This window comes from Panulirus ornatus, chromosome 66 (assembly GCF_036320965.1).
Source record: "Panulirus ornatus isolate Po-2019 chromosome 66, ASM3632096v1, whole genome shotgun sequence".
Lineage (NCBI taxonomy): Eukaryota > Metazoa > Arthropoda > Malacostraca > Decapoda > Palinuridae > Panulirus > Panulirus ornatus.
Window position 1 is genome coordinate 17,393,278 of NC_092289.1, and position 13,502 is coordinate 17,406,779.

Consider the following 13,502-nt stretch of genomic DNA (forward strand, 5'->3'; position numbering starts at 1 on the left):
ACGAAAGAAATGGCCCAACCCCCCCATACACATGTACATACACACGTCCACACACACAAATATACATACCTACACAGCTTTCCATGGTTTACCCCGGACGCTTCACATGCCTTGATTCAATCCACTGACAGCACGTCAACCCCTGTATACCACATCGCTCCAATTCACTCTATTCCTTGCCCTCCTTTCACCCTCCTGCATGTTCAGGCCCCGATCACACAAAATCTTTTTCACTCCATCTTTCCACCTCCAATTTGGTCTCCCTCTTCTCCTCGTTCCCTCCACCTCCGACACATATATCCTCTTGGTCAATCTTTCCTCACTCATCCTCTCCATGTGCCCAAACCACTTCAAAACACCCTCTTCTGCTCTCTCAACCACGCTCTTTTTATTTCCACACATCTCTCTTACCCTTACGTTACTTACTCGATCAAACCACCTCACACCACACATTGTCCTCAAACATCTCATTTCCAGCACATCCATCCTCCTGCGCACAACTCTATCCATAGCCCACGCCTCGCAACCATACAACATTGTTGGAACTACTATTCCTTCAAACATACCCATTTTTGCTTTCCGGGATAATGTTCTCGACTTCCACACATTTTTCAAGGCTCCCAAAATTTTCGCCCCCTCCCCCACCCTATGATCCACTTCCGCTTCCATGGTTCCATCCGCTGACAGATCCACTCCCAGATATCTAAAACACTTCACTTCCTCCAGTTTTTCACCATTCAAACTCACCTCCCAATTGACTTGACCCTCAACCCTACTGTACCTAATAACCTTGCTCTTATTCACATTTACTCTTAACTTTCTTCTTCCACACACTTTACCAAACTCCGTCACCAGCTTCTGCAGTTTCTCACATGAATCCGCCACCAGCGCTGTATCATCAGCGAACAACAACTGACTCACTTCCCAAGCTCTCTCATCCCCAACAGACTTCATACTTGCCCCTCTTTCCAAGACTCTTGCATTTACCTCCCTAACAACCCCATCCATAAACAAATTAAACAACCATGGAGACATCACACACCCCTGCCGCAAACCTACATTCACTGAGAACCAATCACTTTCCTCTCTTCCTACACGTACACATGCCTTACATCCTCGATAAAAACTTTTCACTGCTTCTAACAACTTGCCTCCCACACCATATATTCTTAATACCTTCCACATATATATATATGTAAGAGCAATGAAACATGACAGCTACCAAACCTACCGTTGCCCAGCCTGGCGGGTGAAACTACCTCATCTCTCTCTCTCTCTCTCTCTCTCTCTCTCTCTCTCTCTCTCTCTCTCTCTCTCTCTCTAGTCGGCGGGTGCCTATCGGGGAGAGAGAGAGAGAGAGAGAGAGAGAGAGAGAGAGAGAGAGGAGTACTGCCTTCCTCTCCATCCCTCTTCCCACGGCGTCATCCCTCTCCCTCCCTCCCTCACTCCCCCACCTCCTCACCCAGCGTCCTGGTGTTAATTTAATTGCAGACTCGTTTTCTGTTCTCACTCCTCCTCTTTTCTCCTCCCGTTTTCTCTCTCTCTCTCTCTCTCTCTCTCTCTCTCTCTCTCTCTCTCTCTCTCTCTCTCTCTCTCTCTCTCTCTCTCCATTCTCCTCCTCCTCTCATATGAAGACCATGTTCATCATGTAACGAAGAAGTCTGCCAAATTTCTAATATATATATATATATATATATATATATATATATATATATATATATATATATATATATATATATATATATATACACATACACACACACACATATATAGCTTCGTCTCTTCGATGTATATCAACTGACTTACATTTCTCTCTTGTGTCTCCCCTGATGATGTGATTATTACACGAAAGTGCACTTGGGAACTTATCGTGTTTCATTTTCCCCGTGGACTCATAGGAATATATATATATATATATATATATATATATATATATATATATATATATATATATATATATATATATATATATATATATATATATCCTTTATTTTCTGTTATGGAAATAAGAGCGTCTCTTTCTTCACACTTCACCGTAAAATAATGTTGGAAAAAAAGAGGAAAAAACGCAGTCGGTGTGCCATTTGTCAGATCCTAAGTCATATACGAAGGAAAAAGGGATGTTTCCCAAGCCGGTGTGTGGCTTTTAAATTGTCGTTTATCCCAGACACTACACAGCGAAGATTATGGAATAATGATAATTTATGTAACTGGAGTGATATATTCTCCAGCAGTTGGTGTATAAACACACACACACACACACACACACACACGGTGTGGTGGTGGGATGTGGTTGTGTGTGGTATGGTGTGGTGGTGGTGTGTGGTTGTGTGTGGTATGGCGTGGTGTCGTGGGGGTGTGGTGGTTGTGTGTGGTATGGTGTCGTAGTGGGGTGTGTGGTTGTGTGGTGTGGTACGGTGTGGCGATGGGGTAGTGGTGTGGTACGGTGTGGTTGTGTGGTATGATGGGTGTGTGTGTGTGTGTATGTGTGTGTGTGTGTGTGTGTGTGTGTGTGTGTGTGTGTGTGTGTGTGTGTGTGTGTGTGTGTGTGTGACACTCGACCTCAGCGCCATCTCATACCTCACCACTGCCATGGGCTGAGATGAAGGCTAAAGGGGAAGGGGGACATATAAAAAAAACCCTTCAGTCCAAAGAATGTTAGACCACTCGAATGAGAAATTAATAATTCATGATAGGAAAGGCGAGGCCATGAACTCACCCCAATCTGTTGGTGACCTGGCGGCAACCCGGGCCCATTTTCGAACCAAGAGACCTTGAAATCAAGGCTTTTCTGGCCCTCTGTCCCCAGGCTTAATATAGGGTCAGCAGTACAAGCTCTGATGTCGTCAATACACAGAGGACCTAGCAGCGAACACTGGCCTGAGGGTGTTGTACACACCTCTTGTGTTGTTGCCTAAGGATGTTATACACAACACTTGTGTTGTTAAGTGTTGATTGGTGCCTTTTATTATATACCATACGTCTATGGGGGGAAGGCGGGCTGCTGGGCAATACACACACAAACAAGTAAACACAAACACTTATACGAGATACAGAGGCCTATTGACGTAGGAAATAATTACCCTCTACAAGATTAGATCAAACAACTAGGCCTATAGGCTGTATGATGGTCATCTACGAGATATTACGTAGGGATATAAGTGTCCTTTACGAAATTAGATATTGACACTTAAGTTACAGAACTTAACACAAGGCTATGACCCCTCCTGTATATTATTATCCTTGACAAAGATAAGATATAAGACATCACTAAGTTATTATTGTCCTCTGCAAGGCAGACATGACAATATTCTACAGTATAGGCCCACATTTGTCTGAAGTGGTGTCCACTTTCATTTCTCTCACAGAGGCTGCATTCCTCTTCCTCCTCTACACACACCCCTTGGGTGTTGTGGCCCAGCGATGGCAAAAGAGTTACGTCGGGGGAAACTCACTCACGGCCAAGAAGCATCGTAAAGTGACACACACACACACACACACACGTCTCTCTCTCTCTCTCTCTCTCTCTCTCTCTCTCTCTCTCTCTCTCTCTCTCGCTGACGTCCAGTTAAACTGGGGACGTCACTCGCTGAGAAATCCCTGGGAAGGGTATGCCTCCCTCCCTCTCTCCCAAAGGCCACTGTCTTCTGTTTACAACTTCACAAAAGCTTAATGAGGCAACTGGCAACTCCCGAAGCAATATATATATATATATATATATATATATATATATATATATATATATATATATATATATATATATATATATATATATATGCTGGAAAGGATCACAATTTTACGCGTGATCAAGATATTCCTATGAGTCCACGGGGACAAATGAAACACGATAAGTTCCCAAGTGCACTTTCGTGTAACAATCACATCATCAGGGGAGACACAAGAGAGAAACATAACAGTCAGTTGATATACATCGAAGAGACGAAGCTAGGGCGCCATTTGGTAAATGAACTGACTTCTATTTAAATTCAATTTAAATTCAATTAAAAAAAAAAAGGTAACACAATTATTATCACTGTTTAAACGACAGAATAACACAAAGTAAATAAGAGAACACACAGCATTTTACCACCCTGCTAAGCGGACAGATATGGAGGAGGAGGAGGAGGAGGAGGAGGAAGAGGAGGAAGAGGAGGAGGAGAGGAGGAATGGCTCGCCTACCGGAGGAGGGCGAGGCCCCCCTCTTCCTAAAACCAAAAACACTGTGTTGCCCCAGACAACTAAGTTGCTGCTCTCTCTCAACACAAGAAAGTCTCTGCACTTGCAACTGTTGACAGCTGCAACACACACTTCAGTGACCACCCCACACACACAACCGGAGGCAAGTCAAATATCTATCTATCTATCTCTCTATCTATCTATCTTAACTGATAATGCGAGTTATGGGTCAGAGAGAGAGCATGGGAGTCGTTCAGTAATTCAAATCCTCTTTAGTTATGGCTAGGCTAGGGTAGGCCTAGGCTATGGCTAGCCTAGGCTAGAGAGAGAGAGAGAGAGAGAGAGAGAGAGAGAGAGAGAGAGAGAGAGAGAGAGAGAGAGAACGGGGGAAAACTATTTCATATATTCTTTTCTTATATACCCAATTATCTTCACTGAATCACTTGTAAAGATAAATAGACATTGAAGACATATGTAAGTCCATTTCAATGATTAAAAACGAAATGAGTTTCAAGGTTTATTTAGAGAATATGACGGATTCGATAGAATAAACAAAAAAAAAAACCAAAAAAGCCCATGGCCACATTTACTAAACTCTAACATAAATGAACATATAAACATTATTTAATAGACATGGACAAGAAAATGCTATAATAGTGTGTAGGACATAATGACCATTAGAAAAAAAAGAAATAGGTTTACTGATAATGTTTTCCAACGTACAAACATCGCTACCAAACAAGTATAGTTTTTAATAATAACAGAAAAATAAATATATATATATAAATCTAAATCATAATTCATACCAAATCAAGTTCCAACTTTAAGCTATGTGTGTGAATTGATTTAATCGGATTAACTTTTCAATTCTCCCCCAAGCTACAGTTGGTAATTAACTGCATGAAATTTAATGTTGTTTAGCGATAGATAATAATATATAAATATATATGTATATATATATATATATATATATATATATATATATATATATATATATATATAAATTTTTTTTCAGCAGGTTTTAACTTCAGCATCATGTCAAAAAAGAGAGAAATAACCAAGACTTTTTAATCTATTTTTTTTTCTTTTGTTCTGTGTTCATCTGGAAATCACACCATTTAGAAAAATTTATATATAACTTCTGTTCCACCAGCCAGGATGGGATCAAATATAACTTCTGTTCCACCAGCCAGGATGGGATCAAATATAACTTCTGTTCCACCAGCTAGGATGGGATCAAATATAACTTCTGTTCCACCAGCCAGGATGGGATCAAATATAACTTCTGTTCCACCAGCTAGGATGGGATCAAATATAACTTCTGTTCCACCAGCTAGGATGGGATCAAATATAACTTCTGTTCCACCAGCTAGGATGGGATCAAATATAACTTCTGTTCCACCAACTAGGATGGGATCAAATATAACTTCTGTTCCACCAGCTAGGATGGGATGAAATATAACTTCTGTTCCATAAAAATACATAACTATGAAAGACAAAGAGAGTTTGATGGTACACTTAATGCTTTTTGACAAATATAAACAAAAATAAAACTTTTGTTTATTCCAACGAGTAAAATAGATAGCGAAGTGGAGCTGTGTGCGTGATGATGAAGATCATAGTTACGACCTTGAACCCAAACTATTTGTTAAATGTAGGGGGACCCGCCCGGTACATGTGTACCGGGTCACCCACCCTCCCTTTCTCCCCCTCCACACGCCCCAATCACCCCCTCCACTCGCCCCCAACACCCCTCCTCGCCCCCCAACACCCCTCCACCCGCCCCTCTCCCCCACCATTACCCACCTCTCCCACCTCTCCACCCGCCCCTTTCCCCCACCATCACCCACCTCTTCCCCCAACCCCGCGCCCCACCAACCCACCACCCACCTCTCCCCAAACCCCCCAATATAACAGAGGTGAAATGCCTTCATGGAGGGTTGGGGGTGTGTGTGGGGGGTTGAATATTCCCCCAACCCCCCAACCCCCTAACGCGCAGAGAGGGAGGTGACTTGGTGAAATGGGTGTCGTCGTCTCCTTCCTATAAATTCAGATGATATTATCAGACGAGGGCGATGTGTTGGGGAGGGAATGGGGGAATGGGGGTAGGTTGGGGAGGTGGAGAGGACACACACACACACACACACGACTGTGATGGGGGAAGGGGGTGGGTGATGGGGCTTGTTTGTGACCTCGTAAGTCTTAACGACTCTGACGTAATGTGAGTGTGGAGATGGACTGGGCAATTATGACTGGGGCGTAATGTCTTACGAAGAGTGATGGGGCAAAATACTGTTGACTCTCTCTCTCTCTCTCTCTCTCTCTCTCTCTCTCTCTCTCTCTCTCTCTCCTTATATATATATATATATATATATATATATATATATATATATATATATATATATATATATATATATATATATACATATACATATACAGAGAGAGAGAGAGAGAGAGAGAGAGAGAGAGAGAGAGAGAGGAGGGAAGGGGGGGGAGAGGGGGGGGAAGGGGGTGGGAATACACCTGCTGGACAGTGCTTAAAACACACACACACACACACACAAACACACACACACGCACACACACAAACATATTCATACCTATGCGCCATTTCCCGCGTTAGTTAGGTAGCGTTAAGAGCAGGGGACTGAGCCTTCGAGGGATATGTCCTCACTGAAGCCAAGTTACGTCCTCGCACTTCTCACTGTGTTCCCCATTTTCTTCTCTTCTCCTTTCTATCTACTCTAACCATCACCCGTTCTCTTTTGCTCCCTCTAACTCATCCTCACTCATTCCTCTACACCTTCCTCTTATTTCCCATTTCTCTCTCTCCCCTCCCCCTTTTTTTCTCTTCACCTCTTCTCACTTGTTTCTCTTTTCTTTTACTCAGTTCGCCACTTCCCTCTAGTGTCCACTGTAAAAATCTAAGGCCTGGTCTACATGTATATATATGTTTACCAAATGGTGTCCTAGCTTCGTCTCTTCAATGTATATCAACTGACTGTTATATTTCTCTCTTGTGTCTCCCCTGATGATGTGTTTATTACACGAAAGTGCACTTGGGAACTTTTCGTGTTTCATTTTCCCCCGTGGACTCATAGGAATATCTTGATCACGCGCAAAATTGTGATCCTTTCCAATATATATATATATATATATATATATATATATATATATATATATATATATATACATAGAACTTTGGCTCGTAAACTGGTGAACACATGGTTTCGAATCCCATCTGGTCTGGACTCGATCCAGCTAACCCCTTTGGCATAACGTGCAATTTCAGTGGCTTTCACTCACCCTAAACCCACACCATTTTTGTTCCTCGAAATCGATGTTCTTTTCTGTCCAAAACTGTTCTCCTGTCATGCAAAAGGATGAATAATTACGGATAAAATTGAAAGAAAAAAAAAATGTGTTACAGTTTGGCCGATGCATCTATCTCTGTGGCCACAGTAAGGCCACAGCTATCTGGCTCTGTGGGCCACAGCGAGGCCAACTATCTCTATGACCACAGTAAGGCCACAGCTATCTGGCTCTGTGGGCCACAGTGACCAACTATCTCTATGGCCACAGTAAGGCCACAGCCATCTGGCTCCGTGGGCAACAGTGAGACCAACTATATGGCCACAGTAAGGCCACAGCTATCTGGCTCTGTGAGCCACAGTGAGACCAATATCTCTATGGCCACAGTAAGGCCACAGCCATCTGGCTCTGTGGGCCACAGTGACCAACTATCTCTATGGCCACAGTAAGGCCACAGCCATCTGGCTCCGTGGGCCACAATGAGACCAACTATATGGCCATAGTAAGGCCACCAGCTACCTGGCTCTGTGAGCCACAGTAAGACCAACTATATGGCCACAGTAACGCCACAGCCATCTGGCTCTGTGGGCCACAGTGAGACCAGCTATATGACCACAGTAAGGCCACAGTAAGGCTCTGTGGAAGAACTTGTGTCTCAGGCGCCACAGGATGGGAGAAGACACTGAACCAGAGATGTTCCCCCAGGTGTGGAGACCGTGGCCATCAGACCCTCCAGTGATACTGGAGTCCAAACTGGGGGTCTGGAAGTCCAAACTGGTGGTCTGGAAGGAGCTGTTTGCCTTCGCCAACGTCTCATTCCCTCGAGCGAGGCTCCTCATCTCGTCTGAACGCCAATGAGTGTCCAGCAGTGTCAAACGATTGTGATGGAGGGATTTGACATGGCCTCCCTCACCTATGGAGCATTATCGATCCTTTTTTTATAAACTATTATGCCTTTTTTCCCCCACTAGGTCTTCCAGACGTTAGCTACAAGAAAGGTGGGGTGGGAAAACGAGCAGAAACCACCTCACTCCCATTAGCCATCTCATATAATATTAGCTTTCCAATTCGTCAGCGAAGTGCTTGGCCAGTCATCACTCCAGTCGACCTCTGGCCTCTTCGAACATTACCTCACCCTGGACCTCACAGTTCCCTCAGCGCTCTCATATATGTGATAATGAGGAGGAAAAGGAGAAGGAGGAGGAGGAGGCAACATTCATTCCCTCTTCCTCTCCCCCCTTCCTTCCTTTTCTCTACCCCTATCCCCCTAAAAGGGGCATCCACTTCCCCCCTTTCCATCGTGGGAGACCAGATTCGTCCATGGCGTGTACGAGGTGGGGCCAACCCAGGTGTGCAGGAGGGAGGTGCTCGACCCGACTACCACACAGTGGGAGTTGGCAATGCGTCTTCGCGTTCTCCTCCTCCTCCTGTTCGCGTTCCCCTCCTCCTTCTCCTCCTCCTCTTCGCGTTCTCTCCTCCTCCTTCTCCTCCTCCTCTTTGCGCTCTCCTCCTCCTCCTCTCCTCCTCCTCTTCGCGTTCTCCTCCTCCTCCTCCTCTTTGCGCTCTCCTCCTCCTCCTTCTCTTCGCGTTCTCCTCCTCCTCCTCCTCCTCCTCTTCCAGTCAGAACTCAGGGCACGGACGCACCTGAGCTCTCTCTCTCTCTCTCTCTCTCTCTCTCTCTCTCTCTCTCTCTCTCTCTCTCGAGCTCCGTCCAGGCGGCCTGACGTGTCTGGTTCCCTGAGCGAGACATAAAAGGTGCAAAGTGAGAGGTAGATAGATAGATAGATAGATAGATAGATAGATAGATAGAGAGAGAGAGAGAGAGAGAGAGAGAGAGAGAGAGAGAGAGAGAGAGAGAGAGAGAGAGAGAGAGAGAGAGAATCATGCAAACGTGGGTGAACTGGGGGGGAGGGGGCGCTCACACAGGTGGCAAATCAACTCGAGTATCCGTCAGTGCGAAGCCAGACACACGTCTCTGTATATTACACTATAGAAAAAAGCGAAACACAAATGAAATCTGTTAAACGAAGGGAGAAAAGAAAGAAGAAACGAAAATAAATGAAAAGGAGGCGTATAATCTCTGATGCCCTAAAGCCTAGTTTACCCACACACACACACACACACACACACACATACACAAACACACACACACACAACACACACATGTTCTGCCTCAAGACTTGAATACCATAGGTAACACAAGCTGGTGTGTCATTGAATCACATGTTTACCAAATGGCGTCCTAGCTTCGTCTCTTCGATGTATATCAACTGACTGTTACATTTCTCTCTTGTGTCTCCCCTGATGATGTGATTATGACACGAAAGTGCACTTGGGAACTTTTCGTGTTTCATATTCCCCCGTGGACTCATAGGAATATCTTGATCACGAGCAAATTTGTGATCCTTTCCTATATATATATATATATATATATATATATATATATATATATATATATATATATATATATATATACGAAAGATCCTACAAAACAGCGGGTCCTCTCCGGCAAAGTTTGATAAATTCTAGGGAATTGGAAACGAAATTCTTGAGGATTAACTGAGCAGTGATCACCCCCAGTGTTAACCAACTGATATATTCTGACACTCACGAGAATGACTGGAATTCCAAAATACTTCGTATTTCTGCAAGCGACAACCTTATGCCGCCCCCCCTCTGCCCCTCCCTTCCCCGTCATCTTTTCTTTCTTTTTTTTTTTCTTTGATAGAAGTAATTACGTTGGTCATTTAAGGAAAGATGAAGGCGTTTGGATGATGGGGTGGACTGACTCGCTCCTCCTCCTCATGTTTCGCCCGTGTAGAATTTCCTCATTAAAAGTCTTTATGACTTCGAACCATTAACCTCCCACGAACCATTACCTCCCCCCCCCCCTGATCGCGGGGGGCACGACCCTTTGGGGGGGGGGAGGGGAGAGGGGAGGGGTGTGGAGGGGAAGGAGGGAGGGAGGGAGGGAGGGGAGGAGGGTGGATAGCTTGGCCCAGGCCATCCTACACACAAGGGTCGTAACATTGTGCTCTGGAGGGTCGTTCGCCGAGGCCAAGAGTGAGGGAGGGAGTGAGTGAGGGAGGGAGTGAGGGAGGGAGGGAAGGAGGGAGAGGTGGTTTAAGACCAGTAAACCGAGATACAAGAGTCCCAGGATGGGACACGACCCGCGGGGGACAATACGAGCGATCTTCGGGTGGGCGAAGAAGAAGAAGAAGAAGAAGAAACCTGGAAACCTCTGGTCGCTGAGGGCGTCCAGCCCAACCACCACTGCTGGACTTGAATGCCACAACAATTCTACTTGACCACAAAGGCTTCCATAATCTAGAGATGTCCTTCTTCCTCCTCTTCCCCCATCACCACCTCTTCCTCCTCCTCCTACTACCTCTTCCCTGCTGCAGGAGGTTGGAGGCCCACCACCACCTCCTCCGTCTACCACTTCCCTCCTGCAGGAGGTTGGAGGCCCACCACCACCTCTTCCTCCTACCTCTTCCCTCCTGCAGGAGGCTGGAGGCCCACCACCACCTCTTCCTCCTACCTCTTCCCTCCTGCAGGAGGCTGGAGGCCCACCACCACCTCTTCCTCCTACCACTTCACTCCTACTGGAGGTTGGAGGCCCACCACCACCTCCTCCTTCTACCACTTTCCTCCTGCAGGAGGTTGGAGGCCCACCACCACCTCCTCCGTCTACCACTTCCCTCCTGCAGGAGGTTGGAGGCCCACCACCACCTCTTCCTCCTACCTCTTCCCTCCTGCAGGAGGCTGGAGGCCCACCACCACCTCTTCCTCCTACCTCTTCCCTCCTGCAGGAGGCTGGAGGCCCACCACCACCTCTTCCTCCTACCACTTCACTCCTACTGGAGGTTGGAGGCCCACCACCACCTCCTCCTTCTACCACTTTCCTCCTGCAGGAGGTTGGAGGCCCACCACCACCTCCTCCGTCTACTACTTCCCTCCTGCAGGAGGTTGGAGGCCCACCACCACCTCTTCCTCCTACCTCTTCCCTCCTGCAGGAGGCTGGAGGCCCACCACCACCTCCTCCATCTACCACTTCCCTCCTGAAGGAGGTTGGAGGCCCACCACCACCTCCTCCTTCTACCACTTTCCCTCCTGCAGGAGGCTGGAGGCCCACCACCACCTCCTCCATCTACCACTTCCCTCCTGAAGGAGGTTGGAGGCCCACCACCACCTCTTCCTTCTACCACTTCCCTCCTGCAGGAGGTGGGAGGCCCACCACCACCTCCTACCTCTACCACTTCCCTCCTGCAGGAGGTTGGAGGCCCACCACCACCTCCTCCGTCTACCACTTTCCCTCCTGCAGGAGGTGGAAGGCCTGGACTTCGAAGGGTTCTTGTCGATCTCCACCAAAAGTTTTCATTAGCAACTTTCAAACCCCCACCACCACACGCCTCTCACCCTCGCCCCTTCAGTAAATTGCTAGCTCCTAAATTGTTGAAAAATTTTTACGAGTCTCCCTTTATCTTTATGACCGCCCCGTAAACCAAGGAGGAGGGGGGGACTCTAATCTTCTTTCCATGTCTTCTTTTGGGGCGTCTCTGGAGCCAGGTCGAATCTCCTCCAACTTCCTTAACAGAGTGTTTCCCTCCTTAGTGCATTGCTCTCTTCCTCTCAAGTCTTTGTTTTGATCCCAATCCTCCTCCTCTTCGTCCTCTTCCTCTTCCTCCTCCTCTTCCTCCTCCTCCCTCCTCCTCTTCCTCCTCCTCCTCCTCCAGTCTTAAACATCCAACCTGAGACATTCTGTTTTCTTTCTCCTCGGTCTCACCGTTTTCTTCCTGGAGTCTGTTTTCTTTCTCCTCGGTCTCACCGTTTTCTTCCTGGAGTCTGTTTTCTTTCTCCTCGGTCTCACCGTTTTCTTCCTGGGGTCTGTTTTCTTTCTCCTCGGTCTCACCGTTTTCTTCCTGGGGTCTGTTTTCTTTCTCCTCGGTCTCACCGTTTTCTTCCTGGGGTCTGTTTTCTTTCTCCTCGGTCTAACCTAACCTCAACAGGTCAGGTCAAAGTGCACGCCATCATACCCAAGGGGTCGTATACCGTCGTGCTGAAGGGGTCGTACCGTCGTGTTCAAGGTGTCGTATACCGTCGTGCTGAAGGGGTCGTACCGTCGTGTTCAAGGTGTCGTATACCGTCGTGCTGAAGGGGTCGTACCGTCGTGTTCAAGGTGTCGTACCGTCGTACTCAAGGATCGTGTGTACCGTCGTGCTCAAGGGGTCGTACCGTCGTGCTGAAAGGTTCGTACCGTCGTGCTGAAGGGGTCGTACCGTCGTGCTGAAAGGTTCGTACCGTCGTGTTCAAGGGTCGTACCGTCGTGCTGAAGGGTCGTACCGTCGTGCTGAAGGGTCGTACCGTCGTGTTCAAGGGTCGTACCGTCGTGCTTAAGGGGTCGTACCGTCGTGCTCAAGGGGTCGTACCGTCGTGCTGAAGGAGTCGTACCGTCGTGTTCAAGGGGTCGTACCGTCGTGCTGAAGGGGTCGTACCGTCGTGCTCAAGGGGTCGTACCGTCGTGTTCAAGGATCGTGTGTACCGTCGTGCTCAAGGTGTCGTACCGTCGTGCTCAAGGTGTCGTACCGTCGTGCTCAAGGATCGTACCGTCGTGTTCAAGGGGTCGTCCCGTCGTGTTCAAGGGTCGTACCGTCGTGCTTCAGGGTCGCCACGCAGGAGGAATGGGGGAGGAGGAATGGGGGAGGAATGGGGAGGAAGGGGGAGGAATGGGGATGGGAATAGAGAAATAGTAAGAAACACAAACACTAGTATTGTGTCAGTCGCTCCCCCAATGGCCATTGTGTTGCGCCAACACAAACACACACACACACACACACACACACACACACACACACACACACACACACACACACACACACACACACAACACCGGTGGCCCAGTCGCTAATTAGCGAACGAGCCGCCCTAATGAGCAGTTAATGGAGGCTGACTGCAATAAGTTACGGTCATTACAGATCACTTGCTGACGCCCAGCGTTGAGCTATTCCCTTGCG